General features: G+C 43.3%; 1 long non-coding RNA gene across 1 annotated transcript in view; it reads left to right on the top strand.

The window, feature by feature from the left end:
• The window catches only part of LOC116095279, a 48,339-nt gene that overhangs the window by 14,032 nt on the left and 16,939 nt on the right, over positions 1-17,368 (top strand). The window contains exon 3 of the long non-coding RNA XR_004120525.1: positions 11,447-11,543. This is a non-coding gene — a long non-coding RNA (uncharacterized LOC116095279). The remainder of the gene's footprint in view (positions 1-11,446; positions 11,544-17,368) is intronic.

The following is a 17,368-nucleotide window of genomic DNA, read 5'->3' as shown; positions in this document are numbered from 1 at the left end:
CATCATATCTGGAGAAGATGAGGCTTGGTGTGGATCGAGGAAGCTTGCTTTTGAATCCCTGGAATCAAGGATCCCTAGTTCAGAACTGCTCGTGTTGGCTGGCCCAAAGCGTTCCCCAGAAGTCTCATCTTCTCCCCAACAGATGAGGCTCAATTTCGTGGCCAAATTTAGCAACCACAAGGAGTGGTTTCACTAAAAGACCTCTAAGCTGACATGGGGGAATTTAGGCAACAGAAGACCCAGGAACACTTTTAACTTTCTGCAATTTTCTAGAAGCTTCCTAACTAAACACAGTAAAAATGTACCCACACCTTCAATTAAATGTAAAACTTTAATAAAATTGAAGTTTTTGAAATAGCTTTTCTTTGTAATTATCTCATTTTTAAATTGTTCTTACGTTTAAGGAACTTTTAAAGGAATAATTTCACAATGAAGTTGCTATAAGGTTATATTTTTCAAGCAGTTAATTAAGTTTCTATTACTATTAGTTTAGCCAACTCTACTAGGCAGGACTCTCTAGAGGCTCTAATAGAACCAATAGAATACACACATGTTTATATGTTTATAAGAAAAAGAAATGGACTAGATTGGCTTACATAATAGGGACTGACAGTACAACGTCTCTCTGCATGCCAGAGAGGCAGAGCCTGGTTGTCATCCAGTCCCTGATGCTGGCTGGATTGGCAGTCCTGATCTGCTGCTGCTGAAGGCTGGATCTCTAGAGAGTAGCTGTCTTCAGTTTACATGGGAAGGCTGAAGAAGCTGGGGTCCGTGGAAGACCTTAGCAGCAACAGTGACAGATGCATTTATTCAGCAGAAAAAGGCAAAAGCAGGCAGGCACCACTATTCTTTCCTCCCATCACTTTCACGCTTGAATCCTTGAATTTTGGTTCAAAAGGGCCATCCACGTTGAGGGTCAGTTTTCCCCTCAGCTAACACTTTCTGGACACGCCTTCACAGACACACCTGGAGAGTACCTTCTGCATAATTCTTTATTGCATCAAGTTGACAATCAAGGCCAACCATCGCACCATCTGTGGCTTGGTTCACTCATTGTGTTTTTTTTTCCTCCATGGGTTTCTGGGCAGTTGGTAGTCCTAGGGAACTAGGGTCTTGTGCCTAGCTGAAGAAGGAGCTCTGAGAGAGCTCAACTCAGATCTTTAGCTCAGGACTAAAGGGTTTAAGGCTACAAGGCTGCTGCTTTCAAACACCAGATCCAATACCAATAAGACCAAGATACCTTGATACTAATACCAAGTCCAAGAGGGATAATACCAATTCTCTGGCGCTCCATAGACCTGGGGTGTGCAACTGCTCACAGCAACAGACCAGTGAAGTGGTTCCAGGAGACATATGGCCCGGGAATGCTCAGGGGGAGGTGGAGGATCGTTGCCAAGTTTGGGGGTTTGGAGAGTGATGTAGAGCCAGGAGTTCAGAGTTCAGTTTATGTGCCAACCGTGACCTGCATGGTTGCTTGATCTCTTTGCATTATCTTTCCTCATCTGTACCACAGAGATGTGACTGTCCTTTAACACTTGCCACACAGGGTTGGTGAATATCCAGTGGGGTCCCTTCAGACTCAATCTAGTTGTTTAAGTTTTATGCCCATCTTAAGTCAAAATCAACTGTTAGTGCTCTAGCTCCTGGTCTAAGGACATTTAGATCATGATAATACCAAGTCCTTTAAAATTCATCAGTGGCACTGACAATATTCTTCTAGAACAGAAGTTCCACCTAACAGATTATAAGGCAAACTTACCATATACTGAAGGACCTGGTGCTGCTTACAGTTACTATGTCAAGGACACAGCATGGCCTCTGAGCTGTAGAAATGAAGGACTAGCTGGCAGGGTTGCAGCTGAAGTGATGTGTTAGACATTGTGTCCTAGGCTTTTATTCTATACATAGGAAAATGACATGCAAAGTGACCAAGAATGTGATTTCTATTTATTTATATTTAGTCTTGTTTTATAAGGAGTGAAGTAGATTATAAAAATAGGTACAGTGAAGCAAAAAAAAAAATATAAAAAAATAAAGCTGTGAGCATGACTGCATTAGTTTGGGTTCTTCAAAGATTGAATCAGTAAGATATCTATATGTATCTATCTAGCTTTCTTTCTTTCTTTCTTCCTTCCTTTCTTTCTTTCTTTCTTTCTTTCTTTCTCTCTTTCTTTCACTGTCCATACATCCATCAATCTTCTATTATATATCTATGTATCATCTATTGATACATATCAATATGCTATTTGTTAACCATCTCTCATGTCTATATCTACCCATCTATCCACTGTCTATCAACCGATCTACCTACCCAGGACTGACTAGAAGTAGCTCACATGGTGAGAGGAGTTGAGAAGTCCCAGGATATGCTGTTTGCAGCCTGGAGCTGTGGAGTGCTGGCTCTCTGACTTAGTCCAAGATCACAAGCTTCAAACCCATGGGCCTGATGGCATAATTCTCATTCTGAGATTTTAGGCCTGAGAACCAAGGTGGTTGGTACTGGTATAAACCCTGGAGTTCTGATGTCAAGGCCAGGAGAATCAGTCTGTCCCAGAAAGATTACTTTCTTGCCGTTTTGTTATACTCAAGTACACAGCTGGTTAAATGGTGCCTTCCCACATTAAGGGTGGATGCCCTGTTCAGTCGTCCATATACTTGCTAACCTCTGGAAACATGCACATTGATAAACACATACACAATGCTACGTGAGGTCTCTGGGTGTTCCTTAATCCACTCAAATTGACACCTAACATCAATCATCACAATAGAGAATAAATTAATAGGATGTCTAAGAGGGGAGAGGAGACCTAAGTGTATAAAAGTAGTCTCTCTCTCTCTCTCTCTCTCTCTCACACACACACACACACACACACACACACACACACACCAATATTGCCAACTGACCTGTTAGCTTGTTGGCACTTAACATTATGTTGCTGTAGGTCATAATTCATGGTTCAATTTAGCACTGAGTCCCAGCCAGTAGATAATAGAAGAGCAAATACTAACTTATTTTTGATGCCTGTTTTTTCTTTATGAAGCTTAGGATAGCTTTGAACTCACTACCTAGCCCAGGCTGACCTTGAACCTGTTACCCTCCTATTTCTGCCCTGGAGTGCTGGGATCCCAGGTGGGCACCACCTATAATTTGCCTGGTAGCCAATTGTAATTATAAGCAGAATAGAGTAGTCTTTCTTTCTCCCAATGATGTCATAGCAGAACTTTAAAATCTAGTGCGGGGACGTAGCTTAGTGGGAAGTGTGTGCTTAGCAAGTGCAAGGTGCTGCTTGGATTACCAGAGGTACAGTGAGAAGGAGATCAAGTCAGTTAACATGGCAGCTGCTAACAGTTAACATGGCACGGTCTACTCCCAACTGTGCTGCCTCTCCGTTTTCTTTTTTCTTTTTTTTTAAACATGAGATCGATGAGTATGGTTTTATTTTTTTTGTGTATGAATGTTTTGTCTGCATGTGTGCATCATGTGCATGCCTGGTATCCCTAGAAGTCAGAAGAGGGCAGCAGATCTTCTGACCTGGAGTTATGGATGGTTGGGAACCACCATGTGGGTGCTGGGGAGGGACCTGGCTCTTAACCTTAATTGCCTCTCCAGCCCCCAAATCTTCTTTCAGCTGAACCCACATAAACTTGCTTATATCTTGACTCTTTTATTTTTTTTTTTTTGCTTGGCTCTTCATTATGGAGGTCAACAGAGCCTTTAAATTTTCTTCTCCTGTTGCCTCGATTCAGCATAATGAAGAGTATGCATATATGTGAGAGGGAAGTTGTTCTTTGGAACTAAGGGAATGGGGAAGAGTTCACAAGGTGGATAATGAACGGATTCCAAGAGCTGGGGAGACGGTCAGTGGATAAGCACTTGCCAGATAAACGGGACCAGAGTTTGGACGGATCCCAGTAACCACTGAAAAGCCAGGTAGTCAGGGTGGCCATCTGCAACCCCAGCCCTTAGAAGGCAGAGATAGGGCATCCCCGTGGCACACTGCTGTTAGATTACAAAGCAGCTCCTCACCCATGGCAGTGTCAATGTCCTGAGATGATAGCCCTGCCCAAACCCTGCCCGATTCTTACCAAGAAAACGAAAGGGTTGCTATCCACTAAACAGATTTAAACTCATCGTTTCTCCGAAATGTTGTGAGGTGGGATTCTGTCTGTTAGGAAAGCCGCTACTTCCCCTATCTTCCTCCAATGGTCAGGTGAAGGAAATCATTCTAGTTCCTGATTAGCCTGAAGAGCCCGCAGCAGGTCGGAGTCCCCACTAACTCCCAGGTTGTTCTGGCCTGTACATCACCTCCAGCAGTTCTCTGCTCCAATAAAACTGACAAGGCTTTCCCCACTGAGTACCGTTCTCTGTTTTCTGAGGCATCCCTGTGGTTTGCCCCCCCCCAATAAACTGTCCTTCTGCCCAAGGAGGGGTCTAGTTTAGTGGTTTCACCGTGCTTTGCTTATATCAGCCAACTAGCTGAATTCAAGAGCTACAGACTCAATGAAGAAATTGAAGTACGGCTGAGGAAGACACCTGTGTCAATTTTGGGCCTCTACATGTATGGTACATACACACCCACTCACATGGATAGTCATATACACATACAGACTACACACACTTACATATTTAAAAAAAGATTCTAGAGAAGCCAGGTATGGTGTCACATGCCTGTGATCACAGTACTTGGGAAGCAGAAAAGGACTGAAAATTCAAGGCCAGACTCAGCTACACAGTGAATTCATGCCCAGGCTCAGTTATACAATGAATTCATAACCAGGCTCAGCTACACAGTGAATTCATGCCCAGGCTCAGCTACACAGTGAGTTCATGCCCAGGCTCAGCTACACAATGAGTTCATGCCCAGGCTCAGCTACACAGTGAATCATGCCCAGGCTCAGCTACACAGTGAGTTCATGCCCAGGCTCAGCTACACAGTGAGTTCATGCCCAGGCTCAGCTACACGGTGAGTTCATGCCCAGACTCAGCTACACAGTGAGTTCATGCCCAGGCTCAGCTACACAGTGAGTTTGAGATCACCTTGAGGTATATGATGCTTTGTCTCAAATATTAAAAGAAAAAGAAAGAATTGAGAGAAGGTATGTAGGAAGAAGCATAGCCTAGCTTTTGAATGATGATGAAACACAATATTTATCTTTATTTGGAAGCTGAAATTTGTGACATGAAAAAATAAAGATTTTGTTCAATCTGATTTGTGTATGGTTATGTAGTACAAATGTGTGGGTGAGTGTGCATGTGCGCGTGAAGGTCAGAGGTCAACCTTGCTGCCTTTTTTCCTCAGGAATTTTATAATGGGCCTAGGGGATGGGGGATGAAGAGTGGGGCTTGGGAGTTGGTGGGTACTTGCTAATAGGTGAGGCTAGCTCAGTGACCTATAGGTATTCGGTGATCTTTGCTTCTATCCAGAGCTGGTTTATAAACTTGAGCTAGCCTGTCCAGCTTCTGATATGAATGCCAGAGACTGAAGTCAGGTACTCCTGCATGTCAAGCTTTCCCCAACTGAGCTATCATCTCCCATGTCCTACACCTTAAAACCTGTATCCAGTCTCAAATTCTTGGCTTACTGCTTATATAACTTATTTTTATCACCATTTATTGATATTTGCTTATTTTCTTGCTACAAAGACCATCTTAAACTTGTGATCATCCTGGCTCAGCTTCTTTGTTTTTTCTTTTGTTCTCCTTTTTGTTTGTTTGTTTTTTTCTTTTTTTCTTGGATATTTTCTTTATTTACATTTCAAATGTTATCCCCTTTCCTGGTCTCTAACTCCTCTACTGGGGACCTCTTGCTCAGTTCAATGGTTGGCTGCACTGCCTCAGCTTCTTGAATGGTGGAATTTATTTTTCCATGATGGCTGGCTTATAACGTTTATTTTTGGTTAATATGTGTTAATTTAACAGATTAATGGGTTCAGTGTTATTTTTCATACATGCATAAAGTATGTACTGGTCAAATTTAACCTTCTTTACTCTTTCATTTTTTATATTTATTTATTTATTTATTTATTTATTTTAGACTTATTTATTTATTATTATATGTAAGTACACCGTAGCTGTCTTCAGACACACCAGAAGAGGGTGTCAGATCTCATTACAGATGGTTGTGAGCCACCATGTGGTTGCTGGGATTTTTACTTAGGACCTTTGGAAGAACAGTCAGTGTTCTTAACCACTGAGCCATCTCTCCAGCCCCTCTTTTTTATTTTTTAGATTTACTTAATGTGTCTGTTTTGGCTAGGTAGTGTACATAAATGCACAACATATGTCCAATATTTAATGGACTCCATAAGAGGGCATCAAATCCCTGTAACTAGAGTTACAAAATGGTTGTGAACTACCAAGTGGGTGCAGCGAATGAAGCCTGTGTTCCTGCAAGAACAGTGAATCCTCTTAACTCTCTAACCACTCCCCTCCCATGCTTCTCCATTTACATGAGTTTAAGCTGAGATCCTTATTGAATCCATTGCAATGGACTTTACTGGGTACTGTCTCTTACATGTGGTCTTTCTACTATGAATGATGAATACTATTGAGTTTGAGTTTTTCCTGCTAAGTTATTTTTTATTTTTCTTTGTACTGAGACAAAATACTTGACAACAGCAATTAGGGAAACAAGGGCAGGTTGATTTGGCTTACAAAGCCCATCATAGTGGCTGTAGGGCCAGGAGCTTCTCACATACTGTGCATGGTCAGGAAGTTGCTGCCCATATTCAGGATGGGTCTTTATCATCAGTTAAATCTTTTTGGACATACTTTCCTAAACTGTCTTAGTTAGGGATTTCATTGCTGTGAAGAGACACCATGATCAAGGTAACTCTTATAAATGAAAACATTTAATTTGGGACTGGCTTACAGTTTCAGAGGTTCAGTCTACTGTCATCATGGTGGGAAGCATGGCGTTGTGCAGGCTGACATGGTGCTGGAGGAGCCAAGAGTTGTACATTTTGATCCACAGGCAACTAGGAGGAGCTTAAGCACCAGACCTTGAAGCCTGTCTGCACAGTGACACATTTCCTCCAACAGGGGGACACACCTATTCCAACAAAGCCACACCTCTCAATAGTGCCACTTCCTATGGGTCAAGCATATTCAAACCACCACATACACAAAACTGTTTCCATGGTCATTCAAAATCCAACCAAGCTGGCAAAGACTATAAACTGTCATAGAAACATTTAACTTATAGTTTAATCTTTACTTCTATTTCTTTACAGTGGCACACCAAAGATATTTTAGGGTGGAAGTTGGATACTAGATTTTTACTCGTATCAAACAAAGTTTGTGTACGGCCCAAATTAGAAGTTTGTTTTCAAATCCCTTTCCTATGCTCCTGAGTCAGGACCTGATATTAGAGGAATCAGGAATTGACAGACTACATTCTTGCTGGTAGGTTGAAAAGACTAGTAGCAAACATGAGGCCTCTGGAGAGCACACCCAAGATGTAGCTAAAGAGAGTCCAGAAGTCTGGGTGTGGTGGTACACACGTAACTCAAGAGGCTGAGGTTGGAAGATCACTAGGATGAGGCTGGCTAGGTCCCGACTCAGGAGCATAAGAAAGGGATTTGAAAACAAACTTCTAATTTGGGCCGTACACAAACTTCATTGTGGGTTTCTGAAGAGGCTGAGCTACTTAGCAGTATTCTGGCTCAGAACACTAAAAGAAAACAGTAAATACAGCAGCAGCAACTCCAGAAAGCCGAAAGGAGAGTTGGGCCAGGTGCCTAGTTAATTGGCAGCTGAGAAATGTTGACTGGTGGGAAGCGGATGGAAGATGTATTCACACTGGACCTCCTACAAGGCGCTGCTAACAGTTACAGCGCTGCTACTCTCTGTCTCTCTTTTGAAGAAAACATCAGAGAAATGGACGAATGGACAAAAAGTAGACTATCCCCTAGTGGGATGATACAAACTGTCAGATTATATGTCTCTTTAGGAATCATTCCCTCTTTCAATAAACACTGCATATACTTAGAAGAGAAGTCATATGCCTAGGTCACTCTTCTGTGAGTGTGCTCAACAGCACTTGATAATGAGTAAAAGTGGGTACAGATTTGGCTTTGACCATCACCCCAACTCTTTAGGACTGCCTGCCTCAGTTATCCTTTCTGAACTCCACAGGCTGCTCAAGGACTTGTCAAAGGGATGGGTGATGAAATCCTGTGGCTTAAACAATCAGTTAGGGGCTGGCGAGATGGCTCAGCAGGTAAGAGCACTGACTGCTCTTCCAAAGGTCCTGAGTTCGGATCCCAGCAACCACATGGTGGCTCACAACCACCGATAATGAGATCTGACACCCTCTTCTGGTGTGTCTGAAGACAGCTACAGTGCATTACGCTGGAGTGAGCTCGGCTGGAGCAAGCAGAGGTCCTGAGTTCAATTCCCAGCAGCCACATGATGGCTCATGGCCATCTGTACAACTACAGTGTATTCATACACATAAATAAATAAATAAATCTTTAAAAAACCAATCAGTTAGATGCTGGGTTAATCCCTCCCAGGTCAGAGCCCAACCTGCTGCTGCTACAGAGGGAGCAACAATTGTTCTCAGTGTCATGAAAACCTGTTGCCAATAAAAACCAACACCAAGGGACATGCTTCTGCCCTCTGAATGGTCAGAAACTCTGTCTTGATAGCAAGAAGGATGATGTCCCCAGTTTTGGCTTGGGAGGATTAGGCTTCTCTGCCAGGTCTGAAGGAAATTACTGTCCCATTGTGTGCAGAGCAGCAAGTGGCTGGAGCTCCTCTGGGAGAGAGGCAGGCAGGTTTCATGAAGGAAGAGCACTGGCCATCCAGTTCATTTCATGAATTGTGCTTGTAGGAAAGAAAGGATGTGCATAGTAATTCCAGGATTACTTGATGTTAAGATCTGTGCTAGTAGTGTGTGTGTGTGTGTGTGTGTGTGTGTGTGTGTGTGTGTACCCGAGCACATGCGTCTCCCTTGGAGAATGAGGAAGTAGAGGCTTAGAGGAGTCATGGACTCAGGAACTTACAAGACATGGAGCTGAAATGTAGGTGCTTTATTCTCTGGAAAAAAGCAGATTCCACTGTTGATCTCTTCAGCATTTCCCAGTATCCCTGACAGGCTACTGGGAAACACATTTCATTTGTTAATATTTAAAATATTTATTTTATGTGCATAGATATTTTGCCTTTGTATGTCCGTGCACCTTATGGGTGGAGAGCCTGTGGAGGCCTTAGGAGAGCATTGGATACCCTAGAACTGAAGTGACAGACACCTAACTGAAGTTAGCCATCATGTGGGTGCTAGGAACTAAACTTGGGTCTTCTGGAAGGACAGCCAGTGCTCTTAACCCTTGAGCCATTTCTCACGAAGGTAATCCTTAGTTAACAGAGTGGGAAGCTCCCTTACTTTTTCTTTTTTAAGTTAGAGGTAGGTGCTATTGATTTTACTATTCTCCTTTTCTTTTGTGCTGGTGAACCGTGAATCCAGGGCCTTATACAGGCTAGTTAAGAGCTCTGCCATTGAGCTATTAACTCAGTCCCACTCTAGAGTTATTGAAAAATGTCGATGGTCCTCAAGATTGCTGTGGGGGGGGGGATTTGTGCATCCGATAAGGCAGTGTACATCACCAGTGAGCAATGTATTGTTGATGGGAAACTACAATATAAAAAAAACTACAATTTGCACATTTTAGAAAAATTTGGCCAGTACATCATCATGTGACTTCCTATATATTAACCATTTAGACATAGCTAAATAAAATATACAAAAAGCAGTCCCCAGTAGATGCCTGACTCTGTTGATGGACATCTAGGCTGCTTCACTTTCCTTGTTATTATAGAGAAACAGTGAACATGCAGACGGTGGTGGGACTTGGTGTCCTTCAAGAATGCACCAAGTGGTGTGCTAGAACTAGTTGTGGCTTTTTGAGAATCTGCCTGTCTTAGTCAGGGTTTCTATTCCGGAACAAAACATCATGACCAAGAAGCAAGTTAGGGAGGAAAGGGTTTATTCAGCTTATTCTCATCACCAAAGGAAGTCAGGACAGGAATTCACACAGGGCAGGAACCTGGAGGCAAGAGCTGATGCAGAGGCCACAGAGAAATGCTGCTTACTGGCTTCTTCCCCTGGCTTGCTCAGCTTGCTTTCTCATAGAACCCAGGACTATTAGCCCAGGGGTGGCACCACAGACAATGAGCCCTCCCACCCTTGATCACTAATTGAGAAACTGCTTTACAGCTGGATCTCATAGAGGCATTTCCTCAAGGGAGGCTCCTTTCTTTATGATAACTCCAGCTTGTGTCAAGTTGACACACTAAACTAGCTAGTACACTGTCACATTAATTTTCACAGTGGTGGTGCCAGTTTATACCCTTGCCAACAGTGAGTAGGGGTTCCTTTAACCCTGGATGCTAGCCAGCATTTGTTACCTCTGGTTTTCTTAATTTTTACGTTTATGACTATGGTTGTTTTGCTCACATTTATGCCTGTGAACCACTTATATGCTTAGTGCCTGAGTAAGCCAGAAGATTCCTAGAACTGGATTCCTAAAACTAGAGTCATGATGGTTGTCAGCTGCTGAGTGGGTGGTGGGCATCATTCCTCAGTCCTCTGGAAGAGCAACCGGTGCTCTTTAACTGCAGAGCCATCTCTCCAGGCTTTGTCATTTGTTTTTTTGTTGGTAGCTGTCTTTGTTAGGGTTTCTATGGCTGTGTTGAAACCCCATGACACAAAGCAACTTGGGGAGGAAAAGGTTTATTCTGCTGATGCTTTGACATCACTGTTCATCTTCAAAGGGCAGGAACTCAAATAGGCAGGAACTTTAAGACAGGAGCTGAAGAGAGGCCATGGAGGAGTGCTGCTTACTGGATTCCTCACCCCTGGCTTACTGTCTTAGTTTTACTGCTGTGAAAAGATACCATGACCAATGCAAGTCTTATAAAAGACAATATTTAAGTGGGGCTGGTTTACAGGTTCAGAGGTTCAGTCCATTTTCATCAAGGCAGGAACATGGTGCAGGAGGAGCTGAGAGCCTATATCTTCATCTGAAGGCTGCTAGCAGAGTACTGACTTCCAGGCAGCTAGGATGAGGGTCTTAAAGCCCGTGCCTATAGTGACACACCTACTCCAATGGGGCCATACCTTCTAATAGGGACAAACATATACAAACCATCACTTTTACTCGGCTGATTTTTTTTTTTTTTTTTTTTTTTTTTTAATGGAATCCAGGCCCATCTGCCCAGGGATGGCACCACCCACACTGGGCTGAGACCTCCCACATACATCAGTAGTTAAGAAAATGCATTACAGGCTTGCCCACAGGCCAGGCTGTTGGGGACATTTTCTTAAATGAGGTTCCTCTTCCCAAGTAACTCTAGCTCATGTCAGGTTGACATAAAACTAACCAACACAATAGCCTTTCTGACTTTTGAATCTCAAAGCAATTTAAATTTTTATTTCCCCAGTGGCTGAAGATGTCAAAAACTTTTTTTCAAATAGTACTGGCCATTTAGATTTCTTCTGAGACCTGCCAGCCTATTCCATTGGCTCACTTCTGCATTGGTAAGTTTGTTGCTTCATGTTTACATTTTACAGTTCTTTATATGTTTCAACACTCCACTTAGAATGCTTTGTAATTTGAAACCTAATGTTTATCTCTTGTTTTTTATTTAATACCTTCATCGAACATTTTTAAAGATATAAACTTAGGGCAGGGGTGATGACGTGATGGGCAAAACGCTTGCGGCACAAGGGTGAAGGCCTGAGTTTGATCCCCTGAACCCACATAAACGCTGAATGTGATGCGCACATCTGTGACCTTAGTGCTGGGGTGGGGAGGCAGAGACAGGAGACTATGGGGACCTCAGAAGCCTGACACTCTAGCCAAACCCGTGAGATCCAGGATCAGTGAGAAACTGTGCTGCAAAATATAAGTTGGAGAGAAGTAGAAGGTGGTCAGTCTTGACCTCTGGCCTCCCTGTGTACACATGTATATAAGTATCCCCCAATGTATACATGTAGTCACACACAGAAAAAAGTTACAAAATGTCATTGTAAAACATCTGCAATATTTTTATAAAGCCTTCCAAATATTTACATATATAATAAACAGCATACATTTTGAAATACTTCTAATATTTTATGACTTCTGATCACGAGTAGCTGAAAACATGTGAAGTGAAAGATGGGCTGGATAATGTTGGCTAACACATATTCCAAAATCTGTGGTGTGTCCACACATAACACGTACCCGCATACCACAAATGTGTGGCAGCACAAAACCGTCAGTGTGGATCACTGGTGGACGAGCTAGGTGCAAGAGCCAGGGGCTTAGCACAAGGTTAGGAGAGATACTCTGGCTCAGTCTCACAGGCACAGGTGACAGCAATGCAGGGATCAGGATGTGAATGCCTGGTATTGAGGGTGCTGAGGGACGGGCTGGAGTGCGGGTGGCTGAGCCTCTGGACAAGAGGTCCCTGTGGGACTCCACATCTGTGGGAATCCTGTGCTATAATCTTTCCAGCCATGCATATCCAGGGTGACTTACTCACTAGTTGTATAACCTTAGGCAAGTTACCGGCTATTGGCTGCATTTTTTTTTTAATGTGAAAATGGAAATAATAATAACAGTGCCTCCTCATCTGGCTGTGGCAAAGATAAAGTGACAAGCTCGATGAGTGACTCAGTAAACATTTGCTCATTTTTAACTGATAATACTCATGTAGGATGAACAACCCAGTGCGGGGTGGAGCCAGAGACACGCATTCCTTGGTTTTCACAGGGGACTGGTCCCAGAACCCCATGCAGACACCATAATCTGTGGGTGCTCGAGTTTTACTGAAAATGTAGTGCTTGTATCTAATGTATGCCTGTTTTTCCATATAGCTTTAGTCATCTCTAGATTACTTAGTGTGCAATGTGCCTACTATGCATGTGTGATACAAAGCATTAAACTGTGTTCCTTAGGGTCACAGTTCTTACTGTGTGGGTTGTGATCCCTGTGGGGGCTGAATGGCCTAAGACTACTGGAAAACACAGATAGTTACATTATGATTCATAACAGGGGCAAAGGCTGGGCGGTGGTGGCGCACGCCTTTAATCCCAGCACTTGGGAGGCAGAGGCAGGCGGATTTCTGAGTTCGAGGCCAGCCTGGTCTACAGAGTGAGTTCTAGGACAGCCAGGGCTACACAGAGAAACCCCATCTTGAAAAACAAAAACAAAAACAAACAAACAAACATAACAGGGGCAAAGTTACAGTTCTGAAGTAGCAATGAAAATAATATTATGGTTGGGGGATACAACCATACAGTTTAATACAGTTGAGGAACCGTATTAAAGGGTCACAGCATTAGGATGGGTGAGAACCACTGGCTTAGGGAATAGAGAAAAGAAAATACTTTGTACATGTTCAGTATAGATGCAGGGTTAATGAATGATTCATTCTTTCTCAATTTCTCTCTCTTACACACACACACACACTGTGTACACACACACTCACACACACACATGCACGAGCACTCACACATATGCTCACACACACACACACACACACACACACACACACACACACACACACACATACACACACACGCTCACACACACAATGCCCCTTGATCCTGTCCCCACTATTGTTCACTTTCATCCCCTTGGATTACCAACAAGCCTCTTCTTTTACCCAGAACCCCCCTCCTACTTCCATGATTCTGTTTCGTGCCCACTGCATTTTAGATGCATTAAACATTTTCCAGCTACTGTTGCTTGACTCCTGACTGTAGAGCCCATGGAAAGAGACCACTTACTGTATTGTATTTCAATTAATAATACTATAGTTACTGAGTTTAATCATAATTTCATTTTAGCCCAAGTTCTTGTTTATAATTCTCAAACACTGAGAGAGGGGCCTGTGTTTCTAAGATGGCCAAAGGCCCCCATTTCCTCTCCTGGGCCACATGTTGGCTTAGAAATGAACATGGTCTTTGCTGCTCTGGGCCATGTCTCATATCCTACAGGAAAAAGGCCACCTTTGGCTGTTGACTTTCTTTACACCCTGTATCCAAAATGGCCTGCAGGTCCCTTCAGGTTGCCTGACTGAATCTCTGGGGAGCAGAGGGCTATTCATAGTGTCAGCACTGACTGTGGTGCCTGAAGACATACATATATTTTTAGTATTTCCTCCCTGGGGTCTGACTGAAAAGGTCATGGCTATTTTCAGGCCTAATGTCAACTTCTGGATAGCCAAGGTGAAGAACTCATTTCTGTGAAGAGGACCCTAGCGAAGTCAGGATGTAGGTTTTCCCTTCTCCTTGAAATGTCATTTTTCCAATGGGCTATAAGGAAAGCGCTTTGTAAACCCCAAGGTAGTTGGTAGGGGTTCTCAGAAAGGTGCAGGATGAGGAGCTGGGCCCAAGGCTGGAGAAGAGCGGTCAGGAGCCCAGATAGCCGAGGGGACTAAGGCCATGAGTGGCAGATACAGAGGTTTTGGTTTCTGTTTGTTGGAACTAAGAGGACATGGAGCGCATACTGAAAAAGCATCTTAGCCTTGAAAGCATCCATGCTCGGGAGTGGGTGGAGACCAGGCTCTGTGGACAGACTGCATGAGATGGGCCGAGAGGCCCTTTCATTGCTAGGATCCGATGAATCTGGAGGGGTGGGGACTGATCAGGATGAGTGACAAATGACTACAGCAGTCCCTGAAAGGTACACTTCTCTGTGGTGTGGGGCTGATTTTGGGCATCAGTTTTTGTTGTTGTTGTTGTTTTATTTTTGTTTTATTTTTAATCGTGTCTTTCTCAACCTCCAGGCTATTGCATTTTCCCAATGTGATTGTTAAATTAAATAGAACCAAGATACACTTTTTCACCTCCTTCTACACCAAATTTCAAAAATCATTTTTAGATTTGCCTTGTTTGATCTTTTAAAAGTATTAAAAAAAAATGTGTATATGTACGTGCCTACCTGTATGTATGTGGATGTTGTGCCTTGGGAGGCCAGAAGAGGGCCTTGATCCCTTGGAACTGGAGTTTCTGGAGGTTCTGATCCATCCATCGTGGGTGCTGAGACCTGAACTCCAGTCCTCTGCAAGAGCGGTGTGAGCTCTCACCACTGAGCCATCTCTCTAGGTCCTGTCTCGTCAGATCTTAAAGGTCAGATTCCTTCCTTGCATGAGAAAACTGAGGGGTGTGGTACAGTAACCGGCGTACACTGTACAGAAGGTGAGTAAGGGAGTGTGGACTTAGCACTGGCTTGACCAGTCCTCTTTCTGGTAGACTGGACTGTCTCCTGCTTTGGGGCATTGAAGGAGCCTATGAGAACCAGGGTGCTCAGATAAGCATTAAGTCACAAATGAGGACCTCTTCCTGGAGGTACCAGTCCTTTCTCTTTGATAAAGCATGTACATAATAACTGCTCAGCAAACATCTGCTGATAGGGACAAGGCAGTCTGTCAGTGTTTGGCATCCAGATATTTATGACTGCTTTCAAGAGCTGTGGGAAATGGCCCACCGAGGCTTGGATGCCCACCCTTCCCCAGACTCACATCTTTTCCCCATTATATTCTTTACTCCTGGATTTGAGGTAGGCTAGAGGCCTGGATGCTGGGCATACCTCCTGCGTGCTTTGCGGTTTCCTAACTTAATCTCCATTTTTGAACAAATAAGAATCCCTCTGAGGATGCATCCTGAAAACCAGGCTATTGCCCAGCAGGAGCTCGTAGGGGACCCAGGTTTAACCATCAGCAGATATGAGCAGCCTCTCCTTCTGCCATGGCCCTGTGGTGTCTCTGACCTGGGAGCTGTCCAGTTCCTTCATGATTAAGGGACTGCAGCTTAGCTGTGATCAGCAGAGCTCCTAGGCAGAGAGTGGATTCACTCCAAACCCAGCTCCCAGGAAGCTCTTAATTGGGCTCCACTTGTCAAGAGGTAATAGAGGGAGAGTTATTCCTGAAGTACAACTTTGTAGCTTTTGATGACATGTAAATAACATAGTGGAGCCTTCTCACACTGCAGCTCCGTCTACGGGAGGCATAGGAAAGGTATTTCTGTTTTCATAAAGGAGATTTCTTTATTCCCATTACTGAGCAGAGAAGAATTAGGATTTTGTTAGGTTCCCTCCCACACCAGTTTAGACATCTTTACTGTTCTTATAAGACATATTTGCAAAGCCATCCCCAGCCCGTGTCTTAATGTTTCTTCCCTAGGGTGGCATCTGGAATAGAAGGCAACAATTGCCACAGCCCTACCAGCAGAAAGCAGACAACATCTCCTTGTCCTTGGACAGCATGTGCCTACCCATGCCACCCTCTTAGATAGCTGGTTCATCAGGAGCTTATAGTACTCATCGTATTTACCATTGTAATGACTTCACCCAAATGGACTTGCAAATTGTCCTTTTGGGGGATAAAACTCTAGGGGTTGAGGGGATAGCATTGTTAGTAAGGAGCTTGTCACGCAAGCATAAGAACCCAAGTTCAACCCCCAGAACCCATATAAGAAACCTGAGCATGGTGGTGCACGCTTTTAATCCCAGCACTGAGTAGGTGGAGACAGGTGGGTCCCTTGGGGTTCACTGGCCAACAAGCCTAGACTACTCAGTGAGTTCCAAGCCAGTGGGAAAAACAACAGGAAAGGCTTTTGAGAAACCACACCCAAGGTTGACCTCTGGCTTCCATATGTACATAGACACTCTCATGTGCACTCAGATGAACTTGTGCATGCGTGTGTTACCAAAGGCGGGAAATATGTTCAATACTCATGCTCATGTTCACGTGACCTTTAGTAATATAAGTAATTTTCACTATGAACTAGGATCTGACCTCGGAACCCATCCACATGTTAGAAACAATGAGTAGTTTTAGTGTAGCACAAGGAACATACAAACAAACAAAAATGATTCGGCATTACAATTCTTATTACAGAAAGGGTGTTTCAGCACTCAAGGACTAGAAAAATAAGGGCCCAAGATGCCTCTGGGTTTTTATCTCTGACATATGTGGTGACTGTGTCTCATACTGTTGGGGGGAGCTCAGCTTCACAATTTGACATGATTGACTAATCCTTGCAGAGGATTGGCTAATCACCTCTCAGAGTTGGGTCACAGATACAAGTCTTTCTTAGGTTTTATTGATTATCATTATGTTTTATTTTTTTAACCCATTGAGGTAAAGGACAAACAGATATACATTTAGGAGACTAGTGTGATGACTAAAGTGTTAGAACCTGATAATGATAGTATCCCAAGTGTGTAGAGAAATGGAAAGTCAGTTGCCATAAAAACACAATAGGCTTTTATTATTTTGTTTTGTTTTTTGTTTTTTCTTTTTCTTTTTTTAAGAGAAATTGTGTTCAAAATGATGTCCAGGAACAGAGGCAGAGTCTTTTTTTTTTTTTTT

Source organism: Mastomys coucha, unplaced genomic scaffold (assembly GCF_008632895.1).
Source record: "Mastomys coucha isolate ucsf_1 unplaced genomic scaffold, UCSF_Mcou_1 pScaffold18, whole genome shotgun sequence".
NCBI lineage: Eukaryota > Metazoa > Chordata > Mammalia > Rodentia > Muridae > Mastomys > Mastomys coucha.
Note: the sequence above shows the minus strand (reverse complement) of the source record. Positions and strands in the feature narration are given on the sequence as shown.